This window comes from Phyllobates terribilis, unplaced genomic scaffold (genome assembly GCF_046119375.1).
Source record: "Phyllobates terribilis strain yellow unplaced genomic scaffold, ASM4611937v1 Scaffold_10__3_contigs__length_209671492, whole genome shotgun sequence".
NCBI classification, from domain to species: Eukaryota; Metazoa; Chordata; class Amphibia; order Anura; family Dendrobatidae; genus Phyllobates; species Phyllobates terribilis.
In genome coordinates, this window is record NW_027362770.1 from 207210629 (window position 1) to 207225229 (window position 14601).

General features: G+C 48.9%; 1 protein-coding gene across 2 annotated transcripts in view; it reads right to left on the bottom strand.

The window, feature by feature from the left end:
- The window catches only part of PTPRO (protein tyrosine phosphatase receptor type O), a 621455-nt gene that overhangs the window by 26522 nt on the left and 580332 nt on the right, over window positions 1-14601 (bottom strand). The window lies entirely within an intron of this gene.

Here is a 14601-nt window from a genome sequence, read left to right on the forward strand (position 1 = left end):
TCTATTGTATGGAATTTGTTGTTAGAAGATTAGCAGAACAGACTGGATGGAGCCGTCCATTTGTGTAATGTGGCTCAACACTGGACGGATGGATTAGCCCTGAGTAAACTGGAAGGTGAGGCAATAACTTCATGACTGTACAGCCTGCCGGGGAACAAGTCTTCTGAGGGAGCACTACGCACGAAACTACTTGTCCAACGTCAAAAAGAAGGTGAGACCCTGCTGTAGTTTGCTAACAATCTACAGGAACTGGTGACCAAGCTTCAGAGGAGAGATGAGCAGGGGACTAGGTCTCTCACACTACACTGGATTTGTGCTACATGATCGGTTTGGATTAGGCCTCAGGTAGCAATAATTACAGAGAAATTTTGGAGAGAGACTAGTTTGGAACTGACCTGACATACAGCCGGTGGTGAAGGAAGCTATCACCCTAGAGAAAGAAGAGCAGGTTGTCACAACCCCAGTGGTCGTGGAAGTAGAAGTAGTGCCAGAGGGTAATAAAGGTCTGGAAGCTTGAACCGTCACCTGGAGGGATTGGTGAAAAACCTGCGTGAGACACTAATCCAAAGAAGAAGCAGTGGTGACTTGGGCACAAACGTCTCAACAGTACACAGCCTGGTAAAAGAGATGGTAAGTGGTAATGCTGGAAGTGCTAAGCAGGACATTTTGCCAGTAAAATCTGATCAGTGACTAGTAGTTAAGAGAATTTAAATTAGATCATTCTGCGATTGGGGGTCAAACTGCAGGAGATGTCGATTTAAGCCCTTTGCTAAAAGCCAGACTTGGTGGGAGAGTTTCCAGTGGTGACTAAGGTCAGTAGGGTATAGTTAAACTGTCTGGTTGATACGGGGTCTCAAGTAACCACCATGGCAAAGTTGGTGTTTGAAAAGTACCTTCCCTCCATACTCCAAGACGGCAATGCTACCCAAGTGCACCTCAGAGCAGCCACCAGTCTGCCGATACCTGAGTGTGATGCAAGCAGACATCTCGATCTGGGAAAAGAATTACCAAAGAAAAGAAAGTGGTGGTAGAGAATGCTATAAAACCCTGAAGTTCAAGTCATCCTTGGCATGCATGTGTTGCAATATTTAGGTTGACTAATAGCTCCTGAGCCAGAAACCTCCTCAAACTGCATTGCAGAGACATTGAAATAATTCTGGATCCAGAACAAGTTACAGAAATTACCTGGAAAAAGTGCGCTGTGTTCGAGTGCCCCCTTTCAGCCCAGCAGCTGTCCCACCAGGGCATAAAGTGTTGTTGCTAGTGCCATTGGCCACCAACCAAGGACTGAGATGAGCTACTGTACTAGTAGAGCCAGTATTACAGAAAGATGAATTAGCTGTGGCCCGAAACTTTCCACAGTTCAAGCCTGACAGGTTGTGTTGATATTGGCCAACCTTAGCAAGCAAAAGGTGATTCTTGCATCCATGGAAGGGTTTCCTATCGAGAATGGTCAACTCACTCAAGGGTCCGAATGGCATATTGAGCTGGAATATGCAACAGTTGCCACCCTTGTAGTGAGCCAAAGTACTACAGGCGTAGCAAACTGTCACGCAAGGTGTGTGAAAGACTAAGTGCAACACAAAGGGAATGGGGAAAGGGAGCCCAGACTCTAGGGAAAGGGGGGAGTGGAGACCTCCTAGGCTGATCTGATATCACCCTGTCTCCACTAATGTCCCTATATTGGTTCCTCACAAATGGCGAACCTAAACCCTGTATTTCCCTAGCGTTTGGCCCTGGATAGGGAATTGGGGGATGAACACTAGTCCTAATCCCCACTAATGACTTTAGACAACAAGGGATACAAACACGGGGGAAAGTAGCTAGTAACTTCAAGTGTTCTCCTAGCACCACAGAGGAAGATCATAGTCTGAGAGCTCCAAGCATTCACAAGGAAACAAATGAGTATCACCAGCACCCTCCTGCTGCAAAGTGAAACTATTTAAACAACCAGGCCAGGGTGTCAATTAGCAGGAAGGAGGTAGCCGCTCGTTCCTAGAGTGAAACAGCTAAGAAGGTGTCTGTAATGCCAAACGAAGAGATCTTCTGCAACCCACTGCAGGGTGACTGTCGGTCACATCTGACACACCCATGACAGTACCCCCCTCTATGAGTGGCCTCCGGACACTCAGGACCAGGTTTCTCAGGATAAGAGGTGTGAAATGAATGAACCAACCTGGGAGCATTCACCTCTGATGCTGAAACCCAAATCCTCTCCCCTGAATCATAACCCTTCCAGTGCACCAAGTATTGTAGGGAACGACGTTGGAGACGAAAATCTACAATCCTCGAAATCTGAAACTCCAGATTACCATCAACCATTATTGGGGGCGGCAGTAGAGGTGAGGGCTCAAGAGGTTCCACATAATTCTTGAGTAAGGACCTGTAGAAAACATTGTGGACCTTAAGGGCCCGAGGAAGCTCAAGACGAAACGCTGCTGGGTTAATGACGGCGGTTATTTTATAGGGACCAATAAACCTAAGTCCCAACTTCCAAGAAGGAACTTTCAATCTTATAGTGGGTACGGAAAGTATTCAGACCCCTTTACATTTTTCACTCTTTGTTTCATTGCAGCCATTTGGTAAATTCTAAAAAGTTCATTTTTTTTCTCATTAAAGTCCACTCTGCGCCCAATCTAGACTGAAAAAAAAACAGAAATGTAGAAATTTTTGCAAATTTATTAAAAAAGAAAAACTGAAATATCACATGGTCATAAGTCTTCAGACCCTTTGCTCAGACACTCATATTTAAGTCACATGCTGTCCATTTCCTTGTGATCCTCCTTGAGATGGTTCTACTCCTTCATTGGAGTCCAGCTGTGTTTAATTAAACTGATAGGACTTGATTTGGAAAGGCGCACACCTGTCTATATAAGACCTCACAGCTCACAGTGCATTTCAGACCAAATGAGAATCATGAGCTCAAAGGAACTGTCCAAGGAGCTCAGAGACAGAATTGTGGCAAGGCACAGATCTGGCCAAGGTTACAAAAGAATTTCTGCATTACTCAAGGTTCCTAAGAGCACAGTGGCCTCCATAATCCTTAAATGGAAGAAGTGTGGGACCACCAGAAGTCTTCCTGACCTGGCCGTCCAGCCAAACTGAGCAATCGTGGGAGAAGAGCCTTGGTGAGAGAGCTAAAGAATAATCCCTAGATAACTATAGCGGAGCTGCAGAGATGCAGTAGGGAGATGGGAGAAAGTTCCACAAAGTCAACTATCACTGCAGCCCTCCACCAGTCGGGCATTTATGGCAGAGTGGCCTGACGGAAGCCTTTCCTCAGTGCAAGACATATAAAAAGCCTGCATAGAGTTTGCTCAAAAACACATGTAGGACTCCCAGACTATGAGAAATAAGATTCTCTGGTCTGATGAGACGAAGATAGAACTTTTTGGTGATAATTCTAAGCGGTATGTGTGGAGAAAACCAGGCACTGCTCATCACCTGCCCAATACAATCCCAACAGTGAAACATGGTGGTGGCAGCATGCTATGGGGGTGTTTTTCAGCTGCAGGGACAGGACGACTGGTTGCAATTGAAAGAAACATGAATGCAGCCAAGTACAGAGATATCCTGGATGAAAACCTCTTCCAGAGTGCTCTGGACCTCAGACTTGGCCGAAGATTCACCTTCCAACAAGACAATGACCCTAAGCACACAGCTAAAATAACAAAAGGAGTGGCTTCAGAACAACTCTGTGACCATTCTTGACTGGTCCAGCCAGAGCCCTGACCTAAACCCAATTGAGCATCTCTGGAGAGACCTGAGAATGGCTGTCCACAAACGTTCACCATCCAACCTGACGGAACTGGAGAGGATCTGCCAGGAAGAATGGCAGAGGATCCCCAAATCCAGGTGTGAAAAACTTGTTGCATCATTCCCAAGAAGACTCATGGCTGTACTAGCTCAAAAGGGGCTTCTACTCAATACTGAGCAAAGGGTCTGAAGACTTATGACCATGTGATATTTCAGTTTTTCTTTTTTAATAAATTTGCAAAAATTTCTACATTTCTGTTTTTTTTCAGTCAAGATGGGGAGCAGAGTGGACTTTATTGAGAAAAAAATGAACTTGTTAGAATTTACCAAATTACTGCAATGAAACAAAGAGTGAAAAATGTAAAGGGGTCTGAATACTTTCCGTACCAACTATATATTCCTGGTAGACAACCACACAAAGTCATTCACATTCAGGTCCGGACCTGGCAAGCGTTTTCTGTCAGCTATACGTTTATACCTGTCTCCCGCCACACCGAGGAGAGCGATGATGCAAAACATTCCTCTTCAGGAACTCCCGAAGCTCCTCCCCCAGAAAAAGTACCCAACTGTGGATGGTAACCATATGCACCAAAGAACGGTGACCTGCTAGTGAATTCTTGACGATGATTATTAATGGCAAATTCTGCCAGTGGTAAGTAGGATGCCCAATCCTCCTGATCTTCAGAGACGAAACACCTGTGGTAGGTCTCCAAATTCTGATTGACACGCTCGGTCTGTCCATTCGACTGAGGGTGCAAGGCAGAGGAAAAGGACAGCTGCACCCCCAGTCGAGAACAGAATGCCTTCCAGAACTTGGAAACAAACTGGGTCCCCCGATCTGACACCACATCGGAGGGAACCTCGTGAAGCTTCATGATCTCATTTATGAACACCTGAGAAAGTGTCTTGGCATTTGGAAGTGCAGGTAATGCGACTAAGTGAACAATTTTACTTTACTGAACCTATCTACAACCACCAAAACCACCGTTTTGCCTGGAGAAATCGGTAGGTCAATAATAAAATCCATGGACAAGTGTGTCCATGGCCTACTAGGGATAGGTAGCGGAAGAAGAGGACCAGACGGACTGGTATGCAAAACCTTAGAACGCGTAAATACTACAAGCAGATATGTGTTCAATCACATCCCGATGCAACCCCAGCCATCAAAAACGAGGAGAAAGGAGGTCCGCGGTTGCCTTACCACCTGGATGACAAGCAAGCACAGAGTTATGATGTTCCTTAATTACTTTGCGGCGCAGATTAGATGGTACAAATAACCTTCCTGAAGGGCAGGAGGCAGAGGTGTTCCCTGAGCCTCCAACACCTCACCCTCCAGTTCATGGTATAATGCCGAAATGACTACCCCCTTCTGTAATATCGGGGCAGGGTTCTCATGGTGACTGCCACCAGGGAAGCTCCGGGACAAAGCAACAGTCTTGACATTTTTGACCCTTGGATGAAAAGTAACAACAACATTTAACCTAGTAAAAACAGGGACCATCTGGTTGCCTAGGGCTGAGACGTTTAGCTGACTGGAGATATGACAGGTTCTTATGGTAAGTAATAACAGTAATAGGATGGACAGCCCCCTCCAACCAATGTCGCCATTCCTCGAATGCCAATTTGATCGCCAAAAGTTCCCTATTATTCCCTAGTTCCCTATTACCCACGTCATAATTTCTCTCAGATGAAGACAATTTTTTTGAAAAGAAGGCGAATGGACGTCATTTATCAGGAGACAGCACAGCCCCAACCCTCACATCCAACGCATCAACTTCCACAATAAAGGGTTGGGAAACATCGGGGTGACTGAGTATAGGTGCAGTGGCAAAATAATTCTTTAAGGAAGAAAAAGCCTGAAGGTAGTCATCCAACCATTTGGAAAAATCAGACCCCTTCTTAGTCATGTCAGTGAGGGGTTTCACAATTACTGAGCAATTTTGGATGAATTTCCGGTAAAAATTAGTAAAGCCCAGAAAACTTTGTAGAGCCTTCAGGTTCTCGGGACGGTGCCAATCAAGGACTGCAGGGATCTTCTTCGGATCCATCCAAAAACCCGAAGATGACAACAAGTACCCCAAAAACTGCACCTCCTGAACAGCGAAAACACATTTTTTCTAGTTTGACATAAAGTTTGTTATCCCTTAATATCTGGAGCACCTGTTTAACATGCCCCCGATGTGCCTCAAAATCAGGTAAGTAAATCAAAATATCATCCAGATAGACCACCTCAAACCTCCCCACCAAATGATGGAAAATATCATTTATGAAATGCTGGAATACCGCAGGTGCATTGGTCAAACCAAAAGGCATAACCAGACTCTCAAAATGTCCTTCAGGGGTATTAAACGCTGTTTTCCATTCATCTCTGATTCGAAAAAGATTGCCGGCTCCCCTTAAATCCAACTTGGAGAATACCTTAGCTCCTACAACCTGACTGAACAAATCAGGAATCAGAGGAAGAGGGTATGCATCTGGGATGGTAATTTGATCTAATTACCGGAGATCTAAACAGGGAGGTAGACCGCCATATTTTTTCTTCACGAAGAAGAAACCTGCCACCACGGGCGAAGATGAAGGCCTAATGTGTCCCTTCTGCAGACTTTCTGCAATGAAATCCTTCATGGCTTGTCTCTCAGGGTCAGAAAGATTATACAGTCTGGACTTCAGTAGTTTAGCTCCAGGGGACTGGTTAATAGGACCGTCATATGCATGATGAGGAGGTAAATCCTGACACCCCCTCTCGGAAAAAACGTCCTCAAAACCAGACAGAAAAGCAGATAATATTTCCATAGAAACTGTAGCAAGGGAAATATCTAAACAGTTCTCATGGCAGTAATCTCCCCATTCAATAATCTCCCTGGTTTGTCAATCTACCAACAGATTATATTTCACCAGCCAGGGAAGACCCAAAACAATTGGGGTGGGAAGACCGTCCAGGATATAGCAAGGGATTATTTCACAATGAACCGAACTCACCCTCAGTTTTACATTATGTACAATCTGAGTAAATGCTTTTTGTGCAAGTGGCGCCGAGTCGATGGCGAAGACGGAAATAGGCTCAGCTAAAGTACAGCAAGCAAGCAAGACCATGAGTTTTCACAAACTCAGCATCAATCATGCTGACTCCGGCTCCACTGTCAACAAACACAGAAATTTTCTCGGTTTTGCTCTCTAGCACCATCTCTGCTGTCAGGACAAACCGGGAACTGCAGGTAGGTGACAAATGCACCCCTTGCTTATTCAACTCCAGACTACCAAGAGGAAATCGATTTTCCTTTTGTTTAAGAATTAAAGGACAGGTTCCAATAAAATGTCCCTTTTCCCACAAAAAAAACATACGCCTTTTTTCTTGTGACTCTCCGGGGAAATGTATGATGTAAAGGCACCCCTGAACTGCATGGGTTCCTCCACCTCCCTTAGTACTGGTTCACTTCCAGACCGCTTTCCCGGCAGAGGTATATAACCCCAACAACAAGGCCCCGGAGAAGGTGGTCTCACCAGTCTGTCCTCAAGGCGTCTATCAAGAGAGCCTCCAAGGACTAAGTGATTTCGTATACTGCCAAGGCATCTTTCAACCTTTCAGAAAGACCCTCACAAAATTGGCTTCTAAGGGCTGAGTCATTCATTTGGAATCCGTTGCCCATCTACGGAATTCAGAACTGTACGTCTCCACTGAACGAGTCCCCTGCTGAAGGCGACATAGCCTAGACACAGCCAAGTGACTTGGTCAGGGTCATCATAGATGAGGGCCAGAGCTCCGAAAAACCACTCTACAGACTGGAGACAAACCGAATCCTGCGGTAAAGAACACGCCCAGGATTGTGGATCTCCCTGCAGTAGAGAGATCACAATTCCTACTCGCTGCTCTTCACTTCCGCAGGAGTAAGGACGAAGTTTAAAATACAGTTTTCAGGCCTCCTTGAATAAAAAAACTTGTCCCTACCTCCTGAAAACCTGTCCGGGAAGGCAACCTTGGGTTCAGGCTGGACAAGGCCTACCTGCAGAGACCCCCACATTAGCGACCGTTGATGCTGTTGCTGAACCTCACAGCGGAGATCATTAACCTCCAGAGACAACATGCACAGCCGCTCAACGAGCTCTGCAACTGAACCCATACCAAGGAGAAAGGAAAAAAAATACACGCCTGAAAAAAACCCACACAATCCCAAGTGTTTTTTTTTTCTTTTGTTTTTTTTCCCTAAATGTGGGGTGTCATTGATAATGTCATGAAAGGTGTGTGAAAGACTAAGTGCAACACAAAGGAAAGGGGGAAAAGGGAGCACAGACTCTAGGGAAAGGGGAGAGTGGAGACCTTATAGGCTGTCTCCACTAACGTCCCTATATTGGTTCCTCACCAATCGGAGCACGTGAACCAAAACCCTGTATTTCCCTAGCGTTTGGCCCTGGATAGGGAAGGTGAGAATGAACACTAGTTGATCCCCACTAACGACTAAAGACAACAAGAGAGACAAACACAGGGGAAAGTAGCTTAGCTTTAGCCGACTTGAGAGAGATAACTCCAAGCGTCCACCTAGCACCACAGAGGAAGATAGCAGTCTGAGAGCTCCAAGCATTCACAAGGAAACATGTGAGTATCACCGGCACCTTCCTGCTGCAAATTGAAACTATTTAAACACCCAGGCCAGGATGTCAATTAGCAGGAAGGAAGTAGCCGCTGGGTCCTAGAGTGAAACAGCTAAGAAGATGTCTGTAATGCAAAACAAAGAGATCTTCTGCAACCAACTGCAGGGCGACTGTCTGTCACATCTGACACACCCGTGACACAGACAATACTAGAGAAAGGCTCCATGTGGGAAGTACAGATAGAAGTGGCCACATTGATTACAGGTGAATTGCAGGAGGTGGCTCAGATATTGAGGAGGCATCCAAATGTCTATTGTAGAAATAAGACAAATTTTAAGTTTACTAAAACATTAGAGCATGAGATTTTCATTGAGGATACTAGACCCATTCGGCAATGCAACCACCCCATCTCCCTCAGTTTTTTCAAGGAAGCCTTGCGAAAGTGCATGCTCGACAGTCATGTTATTCAACAGAGAGTCCGTGGGCATCACCCATAGTGCTGGTGATTAAGAAAGATGGAATCTTGAGATTTTGCATAGTTTATTGAAGGTTGAATGCATGTACTGTTTGGTAAACCTATACCCTTTCTCAAATAGAAGATTCTCTAGCAGTCTTGGGCTGTGCCAAGTTCTTCACCACCCTTGATCTGGCAAATGGGCATTGGCAAATGGCTGGAGCTAAGTGAGACCAAGAGAAGACTGCATAAAGCATACAAAATGAGACTTTTTGAATTCTTACGCCTGCCAAAGGACTTTCCAATACCCCTGCACTATACAGAATCCATGTGCCATGCTCCGCCCCTCAGGCCCTGTACTATACAGAATCCCTGTGCCATGCTCCGCCCCTCAGGCCGTGCACTATACAGAATCCCTGTGCCATGCTCCGCCCTCAGGCTCTGCACTATACAGAATCCATGTGCCATGCTCCGCCCCTCAGACCCTGCACTATACAGAATCCATGTGCCATGCTCCGCCCCTCAGGCCGTGCACTATACAGAATCCCTGTGCCATGCTCCGCCCCTCAGTTCCTGCATTATACAGGATCCCTGTGACATGCTCCGCCCCTCAGACCCTGCACTATACAGGATCCCTGCACCATGCTCCGCCCCTCAGGCCCTGGGTAATAGATGTATGGACACCACTAGTGATGAGCGAGCATACTCCCAAGTACTCGGTACTCGCTTGGAGCTCGCTGAGTACTTGCGAGATGCTCGGCGGGAGCTCGGGTCCCCTCCCTGCATGTTTGGCGCTCTTTAGAGAGCCAATGAACATGCAGGGATTGCCTGCCATGCACTGTAATGCTGTAGTCATGTTGGTTGTGGCATTACAGTGATTGGCTGGCTGCACAGCGTCATCAGGTCTATATCAGACCGGGCGCCGCCATGCTCGTCACGGTCACTCCGGATCAGACAGTGTAGGGAGAGGAGCTGCTGAGCTAGGGAGAGATTTGCTTGTGTATTAGGTAGTTTAGGGATAAAAACCGTACATTACACATATCCATCTCAGCAAACAGTCCTTCTGAGGACTAATCCATCTGCAGAGATATCAGGCAGGCAGTGTATATAGGCAGGCAGTGTATATAGGCAGGCAGGCAGTGTATATAGGCAGGCAGTGTATATAGGCAGGCAGGGTATATAGCAGACTGCAGTGCACAGAGCACAAGAGGCTCCATTCCAGTTCTGCCTTCTGCTGCTGTTAGATATTTCTAGAAATAGCCCCAGGTCTCAGGGGCCAGGAATAATTTTCTTTGGATCTTAATCCTCATTATTTGCTTAAAAAGCAATCCAGAGAACACCGTTTTTCTGCGCCATTTGCTTGTTGGCAGTGCAGAATACAGCCAGGTCCTTTCCATATTACAGCGCTAGAAATCCAGCTATTTAAAACTGTGTTTTCTCCGTCACACGGATCACATATACGTTGTCAGAAAATACTGCCATTTCTGGCCTCCATTAAAAATTTGTTTCAGTGTGTCAGCGAAGTTTTTAACACCGGTTTGCTGTTCAAAATAGTTACCTGCAGGCCAAGTATTTAAAACTGTGGTTTCTCTGTCATACGGATCACATATAAATTCGCTCCAAACTCAGTCATTTGTAGTGAGCGTGGAAGATACTGTCCTCTATTTAAAATGGGCAAGGCGTGTGGCAAGGGACGTGGAACTGGACGTGATGGTGATGATGCAAGCAGAGGCCGAAGCTGTGGGAAAGCTGAAATTGTGCCACAACAAACACCCACATCTTCTCGCTCGACTTCCTGTCCCAATTCCTAGGGGACCGCAGCACACCACTATTGAACCCAGAGCAGTGTCAAAAGGTTGTTGATTGGATAGCGGATGATGCTTCCAGTCACTTTGCCACCACCAGCACCACCCTGTCTTCCACACGGTCAAGTCTCAGTCGCCATGAGTCTGAACCACATATTCCTCACCCTGATCCTCCTTCCTCCCACCATGCCGAGTGCCCGGAGACAACTGTTCCCACACTTGGACACTCCGAAGAGCTGTTCACTTTTCCATTTATAGATTTGGGCCTCCCGCATGGGGCAAGAGGAGATCGCGTGTAGCGATGCCCAAATATTTGAGCAGCCACGGTCACACGAAGGCGACGGTGGGTAAGTGTCACAAGAGGTGAACGATAATGAGACACAATTGCCAGAAAGTCAGGAGGAGGACCAGAGTGCGGAAGTGGAAGACGAGGTGGTGGATGATATAGTAACTCACCCAACCTGGCATGAGGACATGCAGAGCAAGGACAGCAGCACACAGGGGGATGGAGGCAGAGCACCCCAACAAGCAGGAAGAAGCAGTGTGGTGGAAGCAGACAGAAGGCAGGCAACCGCTTCCCGTAACACCAACACGAAGGAAGTTACCATTACAACTGTTATGTCTTCCCGAGTCTGGTTGTTTTTTTAAAGACTCTGCCGATAACCCCAAAAAGGCCATTTGCGCCACATGCCAGGCCAGCATCATCAAGGGTGGCAAAACTACCAGCCTGACCACCACCAGCATGATCAGGCACATGGCAGCAAAGCACCCGACTTTGTGGGTCGAACCCCAGGGTCCAGGAACAGTGTCTACGGGTGGCACCACTGCTTCTTCTGCTGTTGTGCATGCAAGCCAATCCCCTGTCCATGGTGCATGCGAAAATGCCTCCTGCCCTGCACCTGTCGTTGCACACTCTCAAGTAGCAGCATCAGGAAGCACGTCCACGTCCTTGTCCCAGCACAGCGTTCAGTTGTCCATACCCCAGTCCTTGGAACGCAAGCGCAAATACACAGCCAATGCCCCACAGGCCACACTACTAAATTCCCACATTTCGCGACTGGTTGCGCTCAAAATGTTTCCTCTTAGGCTTGTTGAGACGGATGTGTGACACCCCAGGGGTCTGGTTGCCACAGTGATGGAGATATTAAGTCTGAGAGCAGGTGGGAGGTCTCTTGGTCAGGAATCCTGTGCATGCCACACCTCCTGCCCAGTCCTGGGAGGGGAAGAACTTCCCCTATATAAAACTGGGGCTGAGGCAGGGTTAGGGAGTTAAGAAGAGGAGCAGCTATAGGAAAGAGAGATCAGGAGCTCAGTGGGAGCAGTGCTACAAGGAATCAGGGGCTGGCAGCTGAAGAGCTCGCCCTGATTGAAGAGTTACCACCGGACCCGGAGTCCGAGGCTGTGGGGACTAATCCTTACCCAGCAGCAGAAACCGACCGGCAGGGGATTTCAGGTCCTCTGGCCAAGAAACCCGAAGGCACGGTCACACGCGTGGGACCAGCACCGCCGTCGTGGAGCGGAAGCCACTAGAAGGCCCCGAGTCACCGGCCATACGGGTGAGCACCACACGGTACACTCAGGGACGTGGGCTACTTTTACCCGCCTCTAGCAAGGTAGCCAGAAGAGTACAATTAGTTGGGGAGGCCTACAACTCCGCCTGGCCAGGGGAGATCCCATCTGCTCAAGGACTGACCAGGCCCCAATCGCTAGCCAGTACTCCGGGAGGGTCTATCTTTGTCACCAGTAAAGACCCTGAACTACACCGCATCATCTCTGAGTGGTTCCTGCTACCCTCATCATCCACGTCGGCTGCCCTGAGGCCATACCCCTCCCGTTGGGGGTTATCCCATCCACGCTGCACAACCCTTCCACCGGCCTCAGCGGTCTGCCCTGCAGCGGCAGCTCCATAGCTGCATTCAACGGGTGGCGTAGTCGTCCAACATCTACTGCTAATACTCAGCCACACAGTTTGACTCCCTGGGCACGGACCGGGTCACCGCCACGAGACCACTACCCCCAACAGGCCCGGCTCCGGGTAGTCCCCGCGTGCGCAACGCTACACCAAGTAGGCCCAGGGGCGCGTCAACTTTTGGCGTAGTCGGTAGGATTTCGTGCCCGCAACCACCGGGTACTGCGTGCCTGAAAAAGACTGTTCAAACTTACCAGTGGTGAAGATTCCCGCCATCCGGCGCCATCTTCTACCTTCTTCCCGCCATCCGCGAAGTTTTCCCGCCATCCGGCGCCATCTTCTGCCTTCTTCCCGCCATCCGTGGAGTTTTCCCGCCGTTGGACGCCATCTTGAAGACGCCGCGCGGGAAGAAGAGGGGCGTGGACTCCGAAAGCGCGCGAGAACTGAAGCCCCGCCTCACGTCCGGACGTTGCGTAAGGTCCTGGAAGGAGCCCAGCAGACGCCGACGTCACAGGAGCGCGACGGAAGGTCCTCAACCCTGACGATCCACTGCGGAGCCGCGGCCTACGGAAGAGGATCATCGCAAGGTAGGCCACGGTCCACTAGGGGGGGTAGAAAGATGTCGGATACGGAGGAGAGCTTCCCTGCCTCAACCCCCGCCAGCGTCACCGCTGCTGCAGTCATGCCTTTCACCATGCCCTATATCCCGGGAGCAGCCTGGCTACCCCAGTACTCAGGGGAGTCACATACCCTGAATGACTTTAAAGAAAAGCTGGATAGCCTCTTCCAGGTGTACCCCCTCACAGAAGAGCAGAAAGTGAGCATCATGGTGGCCCAACTAACCGGGGCAGCCCAAAGGGAGGTAAAGTCCTGGCCACCTGGGAGGAGGACTGTCGCAGGGATACTAACCCGGCTGAGGGACACCTTTGATACCCGCACCTCAGCCGAGATTAAGCTTAGATTCTATGGGTGCAAGCAGCGAGCACATGAGAGTATAAGGGACTATGCACTAAACCTACAAGAGGCCCTGAGAGCCATTAAGCAGACCGACCCTGACAGCGTGGGAAACGAGGACAGGCTGTTGACCGAGCAATTTATAGAGGGACTATATTGCAATGTCCACCGAACCCAGTTGCGGGCCATAGCCTTACAGGATCCTCATCTGGACTTTGCACAGTTCAAGGACAGAGCCATTCGGGTGCTCTGAGAACCGACACCGGGTGGCGTTGTGACCCACAGGCGCCCAGCTATCACTTACCACCAGGAGGCGGCGCCCTTGTCGGCAGGGCCTGTGGGGGCTGATGCGCAGGCTTTGAACAATGACCCGGCTCCAGACCTGCACCATCAGGTCCAAGAGCTAGCTAAAAGCGTTGCTGCGCTAACCCGAACTGTGCAGTCTTTACAGGCTTCCACTCCAGGGAAGAACCAGCTGGCATCCGGACCGGAGGACATCCCGTGGCGTCGACCAAGGAGGACCCCACCGGCCAGAGGAAGACCCAGCGACCGGTACAACGAGGACGGACAACCCATCTGCCGCCGCTGCAATCAACCCGGACATATGGCAAGGTACTGTCCTTTAAACTGGCACAACCTGGGGTAGAGGGCCAACCCCCAGGAAAAAGATCACCAGGCCCATCGAACTGGCGCGACAAATATGTGGGAGGACGTCCAGTCTTGCCTGTGGTACTGGATGGCATCCCTATGAGTGCCCTACTGGACACTGGGTCACAGGTCACCACCATCCCGTACGTGCTCTTCAAGCAGTACTGGAATGACTCGGATATCACCCGCTATCCAGACGACGACTTGAGTATCATCGCCAGTAATGGTCAGCCCGTGCCACAGATTGGATTTAAAGAAATGACCATTAAAATCGGTAGAGTCGAACTGGCAGCACAGGGACTGATCATTGTAGACATTGACAAGCGCGAGAGTCACCCAAACTAATGTGATTGAAAATTGTCTTGCAGAGGTGATTTTCATTTTACAGCAGGTTGCCAAGAACGCCAGCTCCGGCCAGCAGCGAGTGCTCCAGAAAGAGATCCGGGCACTGATGCGACGGCAACAGGTGGAACTCTCCGGTGGTGAGA